Source organism: Falco peregrinus, chromosome 3 (genome assembly GCF_023634155.1).
Source record: "Falco peregrinus isolate bFalPer1 chromosome 3, bFalPer1.pri, whole genome shotgun sequence".
In the NCBI taxonomy this organism is placed as follows: domain Eukaryota; kingdom Metazoa; phylum Chordata; class Aves; order Falconiformes; family Falconidae; genus Falco; species Falco peregrinus.
The window spans coordinates 42,697,211-42,716,861 of record NC_073723.1 but is presented as its reverse complement, the minus strand read 5'-3'; the positions used below and the strand labels follow the sequence as shown (position 1 = coordinate 42,716,861).

General features: G+C 41.5%; 1 long non-coding RNA gene across 1 annotated transcript; it reads right to left on the bottom strand.

Annotated features, from left to right (window-relative positions):
* Window positions 1-2,657: 2,657 nt before the first annotated feature.
* On the bottom strand, window positions 2,658-4,325 carry LOC114013079 (uncharacterized). The gene is made up of 3 exons (XR_003555925.2): window positions 4,143-4,325; window positions 3,862-4,053; window positions 2,658-2,818 (listed from the first exon to the last, which is right to left on the bottom strand). It is a non-coding gene; the product is annotated as an uncharacterized LOC114013079 (long non-coding RNA).
* Between the last annotated feature and the right edge of the window lie 15,326 nt (window positions 4,326-19,651).

Sequence of the window (19,651 nt, the reverse complement as noted above, 5' to 3'; positions counted from 1 at the left end):
CACTCAGAAAATCTGAGTTTATCCTGGTTTGTGGTATTTCTGATTTATTTTTCCTGTTTAGAGGGATCTTTTTTTTTCTACATGTGTCCACTTTCTACACACACACACACACACACACACACACGCACGCACACCAAGAAGAATTTGGAGTGACCTCTGGTCTTATTTCAGTTTAAGGAAGGAAAATAAGAATGTAAAAAGAATCTGGATCTCAGCCATTACAATGAAAAACATCTGTTGAAGCCTTTGCAAGTATAAATTTATCTTACCATCGGCATGATTATTGATTAAAATTCAGATTCTTATTTTCTAATAAGTTATTTCAGCTTCATAATCTGAAAAAGGAAAGGTAAAGACCTGTTGCAGGTTGGTGCTGCTGTAAAGCAGAGCTGACCAAATTTTATTCTAGCCACTACCTGATGGTGGCCCGGCGAGCTGGCCGATCACACGATGCTGGCTCCTTTGCTCTCTTTCTCACTGCTAAATTACATAAAATAGTTTCCTACTGTTGTGTTTCCATGTAAGCAACCAAACAAAGCACTATGGAGGTATGGTGAGGCCCCAGATTGGAGCAGTGGCTTCTATGACTGTGTATGTGAAAGGTGGTTTCAGGCAAATCTGTAAACCTACTATTCCTATTTCAGCAAATCTATCATATCTGAGGAATGCAATGTCTCCGGAGTTGCAAGGACACCAAATTCCTATAGCCAAGCTTAGTTTTGGCAGTCTGACTATGAATGCGTATTACACAGTCTTGCTGGGATACCGATCTGTTTTGGGATCTGTGTCGGAGTCGGGACTTGCCCTTGCCTGAGTCATAACAGCAGATCTGAAGAGTCAGAAGCAGTCAGACCTGGAAGGGTGTCAGCCCCCGTCCTGGGCTGGGCAGGGAGCCCTCCGGAGCAGCCTGCCACAGAGGTCTCCGTGCTCTCTCCTTGCAAAGAAATTTTGGCAAAGAAACAGGAAGACACTCTTTCTCATAACAGATCTCATCACACAGCTTTCTTCAACATGGAATTTTGATATAATTGCACTGATTAAACTCCTCCTTGTGATTTAGTTTCCAGGACTTCTGCAGGTTTAACAAGGAAAGCGAACTGCGGTGAATGAGTTGTCTGTACAGTTCTGTTCAAACTATAAATGTATCTCCTACAAAAAAATCCCCTCTTTGTGCCCCGTGTTGTTTTTTTTTAATCCTCCAAACCCATATCTAATCTAAAGGCATAAATCACTTTCCAAGATAGAGTAAATTAAATGGGCGTGTTATGTTGCCTTTAACAGTTAGCTAACGAATCTGGTCATGGACTTACTTAGCAATGTTTGATAGAAATTGTAAATGATGCCTGTTTTTATTGGAGCGAAGTAACATTTAAGCATAGGTAATACAGATGATAAATTTGCAACACTAGCAAACTGAAAAACACATGGGACCCGTATGTGTGCCAATTCAAATACAGCTTTATTAAACGCACTTGATTTTAAGCTACCTTTTAGTATTCCATTTAGCAGTTTAATGAGAACCAGTTATAACATAGCTGGGTTTTTTTCTGTGCCCAGAATTCAGCAAGCTACACAGCTGACATGCATATCAATTTAGGCAGACAACATCAGAAAATACAATGAAGGCCTTTACTGTAAGTAAATATAGGACATCTATGTGACCTTCTAAGCCAACACATTGTTTACACAGTCTGCTGAGAACATCTGAGGCAGAAGCTATCAGTGTTTCCTTGAGACCTTTTAGCATAAAGACTGTATCATGAATTAAAGAGCTCAAGCTGTTGACTACAAGGACTCCAGCGTCACTAGAGAATGGTACCTAGCAGTGTCCATTCTTACATTAACATCTGCAGCCATTGAAATGGCCACTTGCTCCTGAAGGTAGGGGAGCAGTCTATTATGGACATGTTACAGAGTCCTCTTTCAGCTACTGTTTCGCTGAAGTGCCAGGTGCAAAAGACATGCTCAAAAAGAGGCTATAGAAGAGGGTAATGGTCACATCGATTACAAACTGATAATTGCTCACTCACTATTTCCTTGGTATTCAGCTGACTAGCTGTTTCAGCAATTATTTTCCCCTTCTTTATTTCTGTTAGTGGTGTGTCCAATATTGGGGACTGTTTCCCTCTTTTATAGCTCTAACCCGCTATTGAAATCCTGGAAGTGTAATGTATAGCATTAGCTCTAGCGTGTATGATTAATGTAATCACAAGCTTAGCTCTGGAAGGAATCTACCCTGTAGTTTACATTAGCTGTTAGACGACCCAAAATTCTCTCCTCTCCCCCACCCCTGTGCAAAGAACTGGTTACATGTTTTCACTTTTCATTTATTCTTACGATTTTGCTAAGTCTGGCGAAAGAGCTGACTGACTGCCATTTTCCACATTCACAGTAACCTTATAGCTCTGAGTTCTGTTTTCAGATGCACTGGGATGATGAGGGTCACAGAGCACCATGCGCCTTTGTTAGCTTAGCTACTGCATCTGTGGCTGCCGATTTATATAGGTTAGAATACAACTGTTCAGAAAGATATTCACAACAGTCTGCAACCACCTCTTTTTCTTTTTCCTTCTTGCTCTTTTTTTTTTTTTTTGACAATTCTTCATCTCTTTTTTTTTTTTTCCGGATGAGATATTATGAGGAGTGACATCCTTTGTGTGAAGTAATCAAATCATTGCTTTTTAAAGATAGGCAAATTACCGCCATTCAATTTCTTTAGTTATTATTTCTTTTCTCAAGTAAGCAATCTCAGCTTACAGAAAGATTTCAAGATCAAATGCAAGTTGACTATATTTTATTTAGGCTCCAGAAATGTAGTCTGTTAAAAAAAAAAAAAAAGAAGTTATAGAGAATTAAATTCCATGGCAGCATGTACCAGTTAGTAAAAGAGGCTAAAAGAAACAAAACCTGCAATTTCTCTTTCTGAGAAGAAGAAAGTGAACTATTTGAAGAGGCCAATTATGGAAGCTGAGATCAATATAGCATTAAAAATCACTTAGGATGACATGCCAGATGATGACAGATTATCATATGAATTAAATCTTTGCTAGAAGGAACAATTATCACAGCACCTATTAGAAGCTTTCTGTTGTGATTTCAGTACAGCAAATCTCCTCTTATCAATGAACAAAACCCTCAATAATACTGACTGGGGAAAAAAAAGCCATCAGATTCCCTACTGTGGTAAAGAAGTCGGGGAGCAGTGTAACAGATAAAGTGCCCACTAAAATGTGGCAGGTTGCAGGTGGGGAGCTGGAGATGAGAGTGATCAAATTATTTTTAACATATTTCTCTAGAAAATGAGGCCCCTCACAGTTATCCACAAAGCTGGTGATGTTCATGAGCCCAGAACAGTTTTCTTAATAGCTGCAAGAAGGCTTTGAGTGGCAGTAGCTACATACTATCGTGCAAAATTTTAAGGTAAGGATGATATTCAGCCAGTGAATTAAGATGTTATACAAATCCCCATCAGCAACTGGAATCAAAAATTATTCCCTCCCATATAGATTAAGCAGAAATGAAAGGCAGGGGTCTCTGGGGTTGTTGCTTGTGCCGTTGGAAGTGGGAATGTTGAAACTCAGGAAAACACGGAGTCTATGTCCTGGCCTCCCTTGTTGCTAATGTATGCTAATTGTTTTATTTCTAACCTCAGAAATTCAAGACTAGTAAGTCTGGGGCAAGCTAAGTGTCTAATCCTGTGTTTCAATGTCATTCAGACACAAACAGAATTTTCTGTGTGAATCATTCATCACATTTGATAAGCATTATTAAATCTACTCTGGCTATATCAGAATAAGAGATGAGTCCACCCCAGACAAAGTAAAAGCAGATCCCTTTTCCACTACAAGCAGTCTCAAATACCTGCTGGCTCTGCAGGCAGGCATCCCCCTGCCACCCTAGGGTGGCCTGCTCGCTGTTGGCCGATGGGTTGTTACTTGCTCCTTTCAGTTGGAAGCGCTCCCTCCTGATGCAGCTCAGAAGCCTAGGAGAAACCAGCACCCCTTCCCCATCCTTTCAATATGGTGCTGTACAGAAATCCCAATCTGCACTTCCCTGTGAGGAGGAGAGTGTATACAGAAAACAAGTAGAAATTTTCTTGTGGTTATTGCACCCAAATACAGGGCAGGGAGCATGATCCTTACCTTGGAGCTGCCGTGCCGGCGGAGTGGGGCTCTTGGAGGGAGCCTGCGCCGAGGAGCTGGGCTGCATGGCAATGCCCCAGCCTGGCTGCTGCATTGTGTGAGTGCCCTAATTGGGAATGCCAGGTCTCATCCATCCAGCAAAGCGTGCTGAAAGCAGTCGCCTGCCGGGGCTCGGGACTGTCCTACCCCGCTCCTGGCTGAGAAATGAACTGTAATCACAGCCAGACAGTATAGGGGACTACTTGCGGTGAGTACTGTATATGGCAATACGTGGGAAGGGTTTTAAGCCCCTTGTTGCAGTTAGAGCGAGTGCATAGGATGTTGTTCTGTGTTTTCTCTCTTTCCTGAACTTTTAACCTCATCCTACCTCTACCCATGCTCAAAATGACAGCCATCGAAAAGAGGGGGGGCGGGGGAATGCTTTCCATTCCTTTCTCTGTCTAAATATGCAAATATACAAATATGCTTAAACTAACCATAGGCTTTGATACGGCTTTCTCTCCCACTGAGTGACTCCATCCTCCCAGCCAATGTGGTGGGACCCATGAGTAAAAGGAAGATTATTTTAAGGTAAGGTACTTTATTGTAGGACAGATGCCAAAAGAAAGCAAGAAAGCACTTAGTTTTAATGCACAACGGTTTTACCAATGCTCTCAATTTTGAGGTAACATATGGTGTATTATAAGCTAAGTCATCCAATTGTATGTACTGACATCTCCAAAAAAGAAAACATTTTAAGGAGTATAACTTCTTAATGTTACTGGAGAAGGCTATTCACTTTCCAGTTCACTTCTTGCTGATTTGTGGATATTAAAAATGAAAAGCCAAAAATAGTTCTTAACTTTGCCAGCGAGATCCACATCAGTGCATATCTGTCAGTACTACCCACTTAGCCTGTGGTTCTTCTGCATAACTCAACAGAAGGTCAGAGCCATTCTGAAAGGTCCACAATGGGAATAAGATGTGGTGACAGGCAGTGCTGAGGCGCCGGAGATGTCGACAGGATCTCCAAATATCCAATGGCCTCAGAAAACAGAACTCTGAGCTGTAGAAAGTAAATTTGTCTAATGTAGGAAAGGTAATCTTGCGTGAAATGGGTGCTTTAGACATATTCATGGGATTCTTGGAGATACTGGGGTGCCTAAGCATTTATGCATCCTATTTATGGGCTGCTGGGCTACCCAAAAAGCACTGAAGTTGCTGAGCAGCTGACTATCAAACTTTAACCCATCATATTTTTACAACTGAGAGTTGTTAAGTGGCAATCTTTTTATACTCCTCCAACAAGTCCCATTAGAAAAGATTTCTAAATTAATTTTTCTCCTTTTGGGATTTTCTCCTAGTAAGTATCTATGGCACTATATGGTGCATTTTAAGTGGAATAAAATTATTTCAATTTGTTCACTACTTTATTTCCCAAAGTACCTCATAGCTTGCAAAGAAAATAACAAAAAAGATAATCATTCTTGTTTTATATTTTTCAAGAGTAGAGGTAACTATGGCTTAGGTTAGGTTTGGAATTTATGAGCATATGCCTTGTAATCTGGTATCTACACTTTTGCCGTCTGCTCTTGCACAATTAAATGTATAATTAGGATTTTAGATGACACAGGCATAGATTTCCTGCTTTACCACAGACTTGGTTAATGACTTAAGTTAACTGTTCACTGGCTTCCCAAATGATATTCAGCAATGATGGGAGTCATTTCAAATTTCCAGAGTTAAAAATGGGATGTAACGGTAAGTTCATCACATGCCACGAGATGCCTATGATTCTGTTAGCTGCCTGTGATACTGGCAACTAACAGAAAAGCAGCTAGAAAGGCTTGGCATGTTGAGGAAACTTAGAGGGGAAGGTTGACATATTTGCCCTCAGGTGTGCACTTAAAAATCTATTTTTTGTCTACATGTTATTAATACTCTGTAGACCCACTGTGAAATAGCTAAAAAGTCTAGAGCTAACACTGAAAAAAGGAATTTTTTTTTGCTTCCTGGGCACTCAGATGGTAGCTTTAGTTAGCAGCAACTTGTTGAAACTGAGATCTTGTCTTGGTTAATGAATTGAAGCATAAGGCATACCTTTATTTTACATATAAAATCCAGTGGGGACATGACTTCATTGTGGTTGCTGCCTCTAATGGAGACAGACCTGAAGGCATAGAGTTAGGTGCAAAATTTCTCACCACTACCAAGGGGTAAGGTCCTGCTTCCCCTTCACAAATCTTCTTTGCCCGCTCTCTGCCTTGTTCTCCAGCAACTTCATTTTGGCACCACCCACCATGAGCAAGCTCGACTCCCCAAGCTGACAGGAAAGGCAGCAAAAGTGTGGGCAATTCTTTGCTGGTTTTGGCAAGTTAAATCTCTCAGCTAATGGACTCTGCCACAAGGCAAGTGTGGGAGGAAGGCAAGAGATGAAGAAGGAAGGAGGCAGAAGGCCAGACAGTGCAAGGAGCTGGGCAAAGGAGAGCAAGCAGGAGGTGATGGCAGTATAGCACGTGAAGCCAACAGTGGGGATGTGTGCTGCAGGTGGAGAAGTACCACCACGCTGTGCTCTGCCCAGCTTCATCGACCTGATAAAAGAGCCTCTCAGAAAATCTACAACAGCTCTTTTTTTCAAAAAGTTGAGTAATTTGGATCTGGGACAAAGAAAAAGGAAATTTTGGTTCATCCTGCAGACAGGATGTGGGTGTTTATTTTAGTGAGGGATATTTCTGTTTTTAAACAATTGTATGATACGCTTCTTCTTGCTATGCTATGGACTAAGGCAGCCGTTTCTACCTCTTTTTGAAGCTACAGCATTCTCCTTTTCACCTTCTGACTTAAAAGATGGTCCCTGGAAGAGGCCACAGGGGAAAACTTAGGAACTGCATACAGGAAAGTGTAAGTGTCCAGCTGACACTCCACAAGTGTGATACAGATGTTTCAGATCATATTTATGTTCCACGAATGTGTATCAGATAAGCAGCAACTGAAGTGCAAAGTCCCGGATAGAGGGATTATACTGACATCCTTATGGCCTAGTCACCAAATCTTAAAAATGCATATTAGTATTTCAGTTGCTGTTAAAAGTGCTTTGCTTATGCTCTTATGCCATCAGTTATGCACAAAATATTTGTGTGGTGGTTCTTGCCAGGCCCTGATTTTTAGCTATTAGCAACACTTACATGCAGAAGTAAAATAGTGTAAGATCTTAAGGTTAACTTGGACAGTTTCAGGTAAATTAGGCTAAAGATCCTTCTCCATAGATCTAGTGGGTGGAAAATCTCACTAGCTTCCACCACAATCTCCACAGAAAATTTGCTGGTTCCCTTTTGCTACAGAGATACTCAGAAAGAAGTAAACAAGTACTAAACCACTCTCAGGTGCTGCCGTTTACTTACTGGCCACGTTGTAATCAGAGGTGCATACATATAGTAGGGCTAGAGTTAATCTCAGGTCCTGATAGCAGTGGAGTACTGCTGGCAGCAGCCAAATAGGCCAAGTCCTTGTGTGTCTCATTGCTGCAGAAAGTACCATCCTCCCCTCACCCACGACTTTAAACTTGATTTGGTATTCTGCCGTCGAACCTCCAGCTGTAATGCAGATGTAGCCTCCGAGAAGCCTTTTTAAAGTCCTTCTCCCACTGTCCTAGTACCTTTTCTTCAGGGTAGTTTGCACTACAGTCATATCCTAAGCCAGAAATCATCCTCAGCATTTGCCTGGATGCCGCTCAGATGGCACACTTGGCAGACCTGGGTGACACTTCAGAGTCTCTGTAACATCTCAGCCCTAAAAACGGGTGAGGAGCAGGTGCAGAGGCAGCCGTGGGAAGTCACCTGCTGCTCTCTGGAGAGGCAAGCAGAAAGGGTACCCTGTGCCTTTTCCCATTCCCCTGAATTTACCCATTTGGTTTAGCCAAAGAAAATAACCTAGAGGCAGAAGGAAGGAGGAAACTGAGTAGCTGTTACTGAGACCATGGTAGCTAGCTGATTTAGTGAAGAAAAAGGCAAGATATGTTTATTTAAACACATAGTGGTAAAGCACCACTGTGGGACTGTAATGTAAGTTGTATCATCAACACATGAAAAAGCCCACAGCTGAGACACAGCTCTTTGGGGTCAGAGCCAAGAGAAGCTTCTGCAACAGTGCTCCAGTGGGGTTAGGGTGCTGCACTGGGAGGTGGCCCAGCTGTGCTTTCCCCATTATTCGAAACTTCACCCCAGTCAGCTGCCCGCCTCAGCAGGGGCTGGCACGGCTGTTTGCCCTCTCCTCACTCCACTCATGGACCCATAGAGCAGAAGCTGTGTTATCGAGGTCTCCAGGGTCATGAATTTTGCATATCAGGGCAGGTATAACTAAGTCTGTGGTACAACTTAAGAAATATATACATTGCAAGCTGGGTACTTGCCAAGGCAGAAAAACTCAGCTGCAAGAAAGAGTTAAACTGCAGTTCATCACAGACATCTATGGCTCCAGGCCTCATTCGGAAGTGTGCAGGGCTCCAGTGCTCTGTTCAAGCACATGTCCATCAGACAAACTACCAGAGGAGGGAAAGCCAGCATTTGCAAAAAATATGACTGCCGGATTTTTCTGGGACATAGGATTCATGTGCTTCTCTGTGAGTTTTAAATTAGTTGGAATGTCCAACTGCTTCCTTTCGTGAGAAATCTTTTCTGACAAAAGCGTTGCTGACCCCTCCGTCTGCAGCTAGGAACGCTTTGAGTGGATACTGTTATGACGTATAGAATAGCTAATGACTCTTCTGTGTGCAGTGATCTTTTAATGAGCAGCAAGATCCTGGGAAGAATAAAATAATTCCTCCAAACCAAGAACTTAACTCACTTTGAAATTAAATCAGAAACCCCAAATGAATGTACTGGCTAATCTGTATGAATGTTCTGCCTAGGATGGATGACCATTTTGTCTAAGCATACTTCATTAACTGTATGACAGCAAACCCTACTATAGCTGGAGTACTTAAAATTTAAAGGGTCCAGTATTTCCCAGACATTTTATTTTTTTTCCGCTGAACCTAGGTCCTTACTAATTAAGGAAGTCCAGCTTTAGAGGTGGAGCAATACCAAAAAAGTACCAATAAAATTTTTAAAGCTCTCTAAAACATTTTAATACCTTATTTCATGTGGCATATACAGAGTTATGATGGTTTGTAAGGTATAAAGTTTTTTATTAGTGCTCCATTGGGAAGACGGCATAACTCAATCATTGCTTGCAACTCATTTAATGCACATCACCACAGCATTTGACTGGCATACTTATCACAAATTGAAGTCAGTAAAATATTTGCCTCAGCAGCCCATTACACACACAAAGAGAGAGTTAACTACAAACTAATTTAGGGAATTAGTGGCCAGTTACAAAACACAGCATAAACACACCAACTTTTCTACAGATTACGCCAAATTATCTGCAAAAGCTTGTAGGTCTCACAGTGTTTTCCCCAAAGAATGTGTAGTACAAAAATTGTAAAATCAAGTGACTTGTGCTTTAACATCTTTTTATGAAACAAATGGTAAAACGGATAGGGGAGGTATAACATTCATTTTTTCCCTCTCCCTTCACATCCTCTCTTCCTTCCCCAACATTTAGAAAATTTCACTTCAAATAAATTAAGCAAGACTAGAAGGCTCCCCTTTTAAATGCCTGCTTCTTTCCATGCTTGCTGTCATCTGACAAACCCAGAGGTTTTAAAAGCTCAGTCAGCCTGTCCCCAAAGTGCACACTGATGGTGACACCACACATAGTACAGTCATTTCTCAGGTGATCATTGCTCTTGGTTTCCCGCTTACACAGGAGGCTACATGCAGAGGGGGAAATGGGGCAACTATCAGAGCATCCCAGATGGCATCTGTATGTGTCCAAAAGAGAAGAGAGGCTGGTCATCCTCTGTTATTCTGTATGTCATCAGCAGAGCATTGGGAGATTAGTTGTGTTTTAGGCTGAGAATTTCCTTTGAATTACAAAGTCTTGGTTAATAACCTCCTCCTGTTTATCATGGAACAAACAAAGATGGCTGTAGCATAGTGTTTTGTTGTCTTATGATATAGCATACTGATCTCCTATAATGAACTTGGAGCTTGATGTGTATGTCAGTGGAAAAAGGAAAAAAAACCTGCTTTAACAGGAGCAGATTAAAGGCCCAGATACACCAATGTTTGTGAAACAAGGATTTCAATTTTGATCATCAGAGATTTAAGGAGTAAAAATTGCTTCTTCTAGTAACATTATAAGAATTATTTCAATCTATTCCTACTAATATTAGCCTGTACCAGTTGTATGCATGGAAGGCACATTCTTCAAGGCTACGTGTGACCATGATATGAAAAGCTGCTTGGTTGACATTAGAACAAACAAATGATCCCCTGGAATTGTTTTCATGGAAATGTGAGAAAAGCCTGCTGGTTACACCATTTACCTGAAATCTAGAACACCAGATTAAAAATTGCTGTGCTGTCCAATTTGAAACAGGGATATGAACAATAGACTAGAGAAATGTCATAACCATTGGGGCTATAAAACCAGTCTTGCTCTCGCTTGGATGTTTAATTATTTATACAAAATAGAATATTCCCAATAAGAGACTAAAAACTTGGCAACAGAGAATAAAAATGTATTATTCTTTGACATCCTTTTGAAAATCTATCTACAACTGGCTGGAGTATATGTATTTGAAAATTGCAGAGTTGCAAAAAATTCCAGTGCACTGAACATGCTCCATCCTCATACAGCTCTGATATGTCAGCTGAGTTGATCATATACCTTCCCAGAGCTGCAAGAGAGGTACAGGTCTCCCCTGACATTACTTGATATTTACTAGACTGGAAAAAAGATTGTGTATGAATTTAACATATTGTTTGCCATAAAACAGAAGGAGGAAGAAACAGCCTAGTTAATGTTGAAAGCTGCAGATTTTGAAAGAGGCAAGAATAAACAGGTGAGTAGATGAATGAGATTTATAGGAGTCAAAGGACAGTGGGAGAGCTTAGAAATAGAAGAGTGATTTTAAAAAGGCAATAGCTATGAACATTCCACCCCTGACTAGGAATTAAATAACCATCAGAGTATATTTCTCTTCTCTATCCCTTAGTAGCTGGTCTACAAAGGGCACGATATCCTACTTCATTTTATTCATGAAGCTGGGAACCCAAATCTGCTGCAGACTTCTGCTGGGGAACATCAAGGTGTTGTTGGGTTTCCAGTTTTCCTTTTTTTCAAAAAATGGGCAAAAAACAAGGTAGATGTTACCAAAACAGTTGAAACATCATAAAATCTCAGGCCAATGGCTTCAGCCAGAATGACAACAACCTGAGAAACTTCAGGATTCTCTTGTATATCCCCAACTATAGTTGTAAACTTGCATGTAACCCATGCCTTATTAAACGACACCTTAATTTGAGAACTTAGAAGTGCTTTGAACACTTGATCATTGAATCTAAATGTTCTTTTAACTTCTTTTAACTTCCTTCTTAAAAAAACATCAAAGTACAAAACATATTTCAAAGAGCCAGTCTATCAGCAGTTAATAGCTCGGTTCTGCTGTGCATACGCAGGCAAAATCCTCACTGAAGTTAGTTTCTAAGTTCAGAGAGTTCCTTTTCACTGGATTGCTTTAAAGAAGTATGGAATTGCTGTCCCAGAAAGTATATGGCTCAAATTAAATTGCTACAGCAGTTAGGTTCAGGGACTAGAGCCCGGGGACTTGTGGGATTTATGACTCAGTGGGTCCATCAAAGCCATATGGTCTGGGAAGTTAAAGAAAGCCATTGTAGATGTGGAATAATATTGGTGGCAAGGCAGGAATCTTGGGTGCCACTGTAGTGATTTAGAAGCAATGCAAAGATGGCCCTGGACTTAGACTTCCAGAAAGCTTCACATTGTGCAGAAGCTGTATGGAAATCATAGAATCATTTAGGTTGGAAAAGACCTTTGAGATCATCAAGTCCAAGTTAACCCAGGGCTGCCAAGTCTATCACTAAACAATGTCACTAAGTGCCATGTCTACATGGTTTTTAAACACTTGCAAGGATGGTGATTCCACCACGTCCCTGAGCAGCCTGTTCCAATGCTTGACCACCCTTTCAGTGAAGAAATTTTTCCTAATATCTAATCTAAACTTCCCCTGGCACAACCATTTCCTCTTGTCCTATTGCTTGTTATCTGGGAGAAGAGACAGACACCCTCCTCGCTGCAACCCCCTTTCAGATAGTTGTAGACAGCGACAAGGTCCCCCCCCCAGCCTCCTTTTCTCCAGGCTAAACACCCCCAGTTCCCTCAGCCGCCCCTCATAAGCCTTGTGCTCCAGCCCCTCCACCAGCTTTGCTGCCCGTCTCTGGACACGCTCCAGCCCCTCAATGTCCCTCCTGCAGTGAGGGGCCCAAACCTGAACACGGCATTCGAGGGGCGGCCTCACCAGTGCCCAGTGCAGGGGGACGGTCACTGCCCTGGTCCTGCTGGCCACGCGGTTTCTGACACAAGCCAGGAGGCCTTCCTGGCCACCTGGGCACACTGCTGGCTCACGTTCAGCCGGCTGTCGACCAGCACCCCCAGGTCCTTTTCCTCTGGGCAGCTTCCCAGCCGCTCTGCCCCAAGCATACAGTGGTGCTCTCTGCAAGGTTACTGCTGCTCCAGCAAGGCAAGTGTCTCCATTCACTTAGCAAAGAACAATAAGGGACCTCATCCTCTGGCCAGGTTTTGGCCTTGAAGGCTGACAGGTCCCTCTAACTAAGGGTACCAAGAGGTGCCTGTAAAAGGGAGATAGGTGTCCTGTTTTCCCCAGCTGTGCTCCACCATCATGAATGTCTTTCAGGGAAGTTGGATATAGCTAGAATTTGTAATGCCTTCAGCTGGGAGGATAGCTTCAGCTGCTAGGATGCTACCCTATGACTGCCTGCACCTACCTACTCTCCATCTCTACTGGAAATAGCCTCTTCCCACTTTTGCTGTTTAGATCTAAGGTTGTTGGAATAATGAATGGGGAATTAGTCCTAATCCAGTATATTACGCCAAGCACATGGTGAAAGTGATTCAACATATTAGTCCAAGGCTATGATGAAAGCGAGCTTTCCCTCCTACGTGGGACTGTGAGCTGGACAGATGAAGCGTGGACCCACTGTAGTTTCTCCCTGCAGGCTGCTGCCCAAGGCAGCTGCCTGTGCTGCCAGTTCTCTACCTTGGCCCTGGAAATTCCTGGGTGAAGGAGGCAGTTTCGTCTCTCCTTCAGATCAGTAACTCCTAGATAGATTCCTCTGCAGGTCTTTGCTTAGAGAGTAACTCTGGGTTTCATGTGTGTTTCACTCAGCAAATCATATTTAAATCCATAATATGAAAGTGATGCTTACAATAGGAGGACAGATACACACTTCCATGGTAAGCAATGGCTCTTTGCCATTTTACACCATGGAGAGCAATTTATACAAGAGAATCAATTCAATTAACAGATACAGAAAACTCATCTTCCTTGTGTAAATTATGATTTTTTTCTGAAAATCAGTTTGCATGTGATCTTTTCTATTTATTAGAATGTGAGACTAATGCAAATATATGTTATTTTACATATATCATCTATAATACATGTTCTTATTTTGGGGAATTTGTACTTATTGTATAACTCTTCCCGAATGACTCAGTTTGGAAGCACTGCTTTCATAAAGACCATGTCTCTGTTTATGGTCTTCTTCAATGCTCAAGTTAAAGGACTACTTGGGGAAGACAGTGAACACTTGCAGTCAGATGGATTAAGCAGGATCTTAACTAAAAATCAGCTTTGAAGTTGGCAACATCTTCTGCTCTACAGCAGAAAGCTCTGAGGAAGCTTTTCCACAGTTGCAACAATATCCGCTTTAGTACAACAAATACTTCCAAAGTCATATTATTTTGTGATATGTTTGTCTTTTTGGCTAATGGTGTGGGGGTTTTGTTTGCTTGAACTGGTCATGGTGCTTTTGTTAAAGTTAACTGTGGACTGAGGGTTGTGCTGCACAATAGAGAACTACTCCACTTTTTCCCTCTGAGAAAATATACGACTCCTATCCCACTTCATGAACCATTTCCTGAGTCTGAGCACATGTTTTCAGGCATGGAAATGGCTGTCCTTGCCTTATTAAGTCATTAGCATGAATATCCCTAGAGAAGCAAGGAAAAGCTTTAACACTGAAATGAGGCTCGGGGCTGAAAGCTCTTGTCTCATTCATTTATTTGCTGGTGTTGTGTGTGTGTGTGGTACAAGGGGGATTTAATCAATACTGCAAGTCAGAGACTATATGAATCTAGGTATTCACAGAGAAATATTAACATACTTTTAGTATGAGCTTACTGATGCATCAGAGTTTAGAGAAGAACATTATTAATTGGTGGCAAAAGATATCTACTTCTATTTAAGAAAATATATGTATCTACTATCTTGCTTGAAAACTCAAAGAATAGAATTCTCTGTGTAGATCCCAGGTGACTTTTGTGCCTGCTACAATGCTTCTGGATGTCCTCTCACACCCCGTCACAGGCCCTCTGTGTTCTTTCGTCAACCCTCACTGCTCACAGTGCCATAAAACTGTTATAGGAAAACTCTTCTTCACATTCCAATGACTGCTGGTTTAAAAAAAAAAAAAAAAAAAAAAAAAAAAGGAAAGAAAAGAAATTCCTAAGGCCTTTCTAGATTTATACAATTCAAAGTGAACTAACAATTCTGTGTATCACATTCTTCCCAACTTCCTCTGATCTGAATGCAATAGAAAGCACAGAATAAAGCAGAATCCAAGAGTAGCCAAAGCAAGTCTCCTAAAAGGGGTCACTCATGTTCTTCATGACATGAGGAGATGAGGAGATAGTGGTAGACTTGGTAGTGAGTTTCAGTGTACACTACTTCAGCTCGGAAGACATGTGTGTAGCACCTTGCCATTTTGTCTCCAGCATCAGCCTCCAGCACTGCTCGTGATCCTGTTAGTGAACTGAGGACCTTTCCTCCTGGTGCAGAATTGGCCAGTCCCTTCTTAGTCTTCTGTTGTAATGAACTAAGCAGATATAGATCCTTAAGTTTCTCCCTTGCAGCTGTTTTTTCTGACCCTTGATTTACTGGTTCAATTTTTTCTGTTTGTAAATGTCCTTTCTAAAAAGGTCACCTTCCAGGCACTTACCTGAATTTTGCTATATAATTGTAGGTGAGTGTTTTAAGGTCAGTGGGTTTGAGTGTTTCATGCTCTGGTTGCTCAACTTAAGAGTCTGGAAGGAACTTGGAGCTTATGGAAACACATGCTTCTTCTTTTGAAAAGTCTAAAACTTACATACATACAGCATCCCCGAAACACAGTTACCTCTAGTACCAACAACAGCGATCACAAAGGCACACAAACAATGAAAGACCTGGGAAGAAGCCAAGGTTTGGGAGATATATATATATATATGAGGGCAAGTAATAGTTCCTATTAAAAGATCTCATGGTACTTTTCATATTCACTGAAACAAGACCTTATTTTTTTAAGCCTGCATCTGAATTACCCAAACACAGTAATCATGGATGCGTGTAATTTTTTTCCCCTCCTCCTGCTTGATCCCAAATTTAAATCATAATGCTGACCTTGTGACGTCACTCTCAATCATTTCCACATGGCTTCACTTGTAGGATCAAAAAGAAGGTGAAGCTCTCTTGTGTCAGCAGAAAGCTGATTTGGGGGATGGCAAGATAATTCAATGAAATTACTAGTAATGACAAGGAGACTTCAAAGAAGCCTGCAGGTAAAGTACTATTCTTTTTCAGTAAATATTTGTTCTGCCTCAAATTTACCATGTTGGTAGAAGTTCAGTTTAAAGGGGGCTGTGCTCGTAAGGAGATCCCGAGTCTTCAGATGCTGCGGTTCTTTTAGAAAATCTCCTGAATTTAAAATCCACAGGTGAATTCCAGAAAATAAACCTCAGTGACAAACAAAGTAAGACAACAGCATGTTGGGTTGCCCAGCTTCATATTTCCATTTTCTCTGGTACGTTAGTTTTCTAAAGGTGGCATTTTGGCTCCGATCGAATGGAAGGGCAAAGGTTACTGAATGCGAGACTGTGGCTGCTGGAAAAGAGAACAACCACTACAATGGTGGGGAAAGGCAGGCCACCAGCGCTAAGCACAGAGATATGCGGGAAATTGGCAAGTAGGAAGAGGATGTCATTTTCTGAGAAACCAGGAAATGAGCTCTATGTTCAAGCATTTCTATTTATGGTATAAGAATTGCAAATATTGCAGGAGATATTTGATACTGAGATGAGGAAATATATGTCAGGCCTTTTAGGTTTAAGCCTTTGTCTTTGCATGGGCTGCTTTTGTTCAAGGAAGCAACAATGGAAAAGAGGGGATTTGGGAGGGGGAAAAAAAAAAGGCTTTTGCTGCAGCATTTCCCAAACTATTTTTCCCGTGCCCCTCTCCCAAATTAAGTCTATAATTCGTGATCCTTCTTTCCTCCTTTCCTCCCAAACTCATCCAGCATCCAGGATTACAGCTGCTCATCTCAGCTTGCAGCCCTGACAGTGTCTCTTGTACATCCCATCCCCGCTGCTCCCCCCACATCTTTCCCAGAGTGTGAGTCCTGGTTTAGGAACTGTTGTTTCCACTGGATTCAGTTCCTAGCAACCTGTCTCTAAAATACTTTGACCAAAAGGGAGCTGTTACTCAGAGACTGAGATGCTAATTCTACTGTGTGGTGCTGACGTGAATTCAGAGTAAATCTCCTGGCCACACACCAGCATCATCCTGCTGGGCTTGTCCCTAGATGTGTAAAATCAGAAAACCTCTACAATGCATTTTTAAGTGTAGCACCTCACTCTTTTGCCCCCGAAGTTAGCTGCACTGTTTGGTCAGCAAAATGTCCCTGTGCTCATTTAATTTCTATTCTGCTGCAGCCCAAAAACATTCTCCCTCTTTTGCCATTAGCCTTTATTAATGCAGACACTTTTCCTTCAAGTGTCATTAGTTCTATTTTTTAAAGAAGAAATCAAGCATTGCTTGAGGGGGGGACGGGAGAAGAAACACCATTTTCACTGCTTTTTCTGATATGTGCAGGCATAAACTGTCTGAGTCTTCTATGACAGGGTCTTTCCCAGAGCTAGTTCTCGCCCCTGCCTTTCATTTACACTGGTGACTCACCAGAGCCACTGACTCGCTTGCCTGATTCAGCAGCTGCACATCTCCTGGAAGCCATTTGCTCATCCCTTACAAGGTAGAGGCAACAGCAATGCTCAGTGCTATTTGTCTATCCAAATATAGATTTTAAAGGCTCATTATAGTCACTTGACTTTGAAGCATCTTGGACCCAGAATACCAGGTAATTAAAACAAATAGTCAATTTCATGGGATTTCTGCTCTTTTGTTCAACGGATTCTGAGTTAACTCAATCACCTCCTCTCTAAACCAAGGTATCCTTCTCCCGGTGCCTGATGATTACTTCAAGGCTAAAACATATGCATCTAAACCAAGGAAAACAACAGTGAGATGCTTTGGGAGAGTACATTTGGCAATGATTAAAAGTCGTGATCTTAGTGGTAACGCTAGACATAAGGTGCTTGCTGGCCCACACTCCTTGACCCTGAGAAGGGGTCAGTGGTGTGACAGGCACACCATTCCTCACACCACCCTGCATCCGAGACCCATTTAGCTTCCCTGCAATGCACCAAAGTTGGGAGAAATTGCTGGGTGTCACCATAGCCCTTGTCACCTAGGGCACCGCCAGTGCTTCCCCTTTGTGACAGTAGGTGAATTAGGATTTTATAGGGGGATGTATTTTTTTGCCTGAAAACCAAGCTGCTGCTAGTCACCGGGGATGTCTATCATGAACAAAATATGTTGCCGTTCCAGCCCTGTGCACACAAGAGGTTTCTCTGCCTCTCTGTGCCAAAGTAACATGTGCCATTGAAGGCGGTGGGTCGCATGGTGCACGGCAGAGGATGCAAAGCAGCTCCACAGGGACCACGGAGACGATGCCCATCACAGTTCCTGTCAGGCCGGCACTTGAACTTGTGTGAGATGTAGGTGATTGCTACACTTGTTTCTGAGACTGCTCGCAGCATAAAAACAGACAGTGACAGAACTGCCTGGCAATACAATCTGATGTAAAACGACAGTGGTTTTCTACTTTTTAGAAAGATTTTGTAATATGCTTGAATTGGCCACCTGGCTATCTTTGGCTGCAATTGCTAATCCTTCAATGTCCTTAACTAGTGTACTTGATACTCTAAATTAGCTAATGTTTTAAAAAGATTTTAATTTTTATTTCTGATTATGCAATGGATGTATCACTGTGTATTTTTCATGTCAGTATGATTAAAATGCTTAATCTCCTCAGAGAAATTTGCAATCATTTAAACCATTGTTAGAATCCAGCTTTAAGATTTAGGAGAGTAAAAAGCCAAGTAAATTTAGGAGGCAGCTATTTTTCCATGAGATTTTTTCACTCTCCTAAAACATTGGGACAGAATCTTTGCATAGGCAGACTCGATGCAAGTGCTATATTTATACAAGGGAATGTCTTCTGCATTCAGAAAACTGAGGTGCCCTGGGAGCAGGGTCCTAAGCCATCAGATAGTTTCTAAGCAGCTGAAGGGACTATGACAGCAAAGCAGTGGTGTGCCCTGACCCAGTGCTGGGGACAATTGGGAGACCACATGTGTGTGTTTAGGAGGGGTCGAAGTGTTCCAGATCTCACCCTGTGGACAAGACCTGAGGCTTAATTTGGGATAGGAAGCGCTCTCATCAGTGACTGCTGCTTTGGCAAATTGATCAGAATTAAATTCCAAAGAAACAGTCTTCGGAAAACCTGGTATATGAAGGACCTTGCCTGGGAAGTCTGAAATGTCATTCTGCTTGTTGAAATAAAGAACGTCAGAAAATACAATCTTTGTTTAAAAAAGATGAAATGACCTAACCAGAACATTATGTTCATAAAGGCATTCTTTCTGTCAGTCTTTATATCAACTTTCTCCACATTTTTCAATATATTCCTGACTTCTCACAATTCAAAATGTAGTGGAACTTACATGTTCATACCTTGATCTAATAACTATTGAGCTGTATTAGTTAAACATTTTTAATTTGCCTAGGTGATGGTCAAATTTAAGACTAGGTTTCTCAAAAGTACTATTGATATCACTTGTTTTTAATACGTATTGTATTGTACAGTCTGTATCAGAACACTTTCGAGGGGATTTCTGCAGTCTAAACCAAAGGTCTTTGTGATTATTAACATTCAAAATATAAAAAGATGCTCTGTTCTTTTTATATTTTTTAATGCTCTTGAGTGAAATATTGAAATTTCAAAGTCACAAAGGGCATTCAAGTGTATGGCAGTCAGATTTTTCCTGGGAAATGTACAGACAGTTATTTTCAAGTCTGAGGGGCCTGTGTCTGGGTTGTTAGAATGAATTGCTAAGTTATACGTACAGGTGCTAAGTGTTATTACGTCAAAGCTTCAGTGCAGGAAATGAGATCACTCAAAGGTACCACAGGCACTGAAATATTAAGAACTGGGTACTGCAACCATATT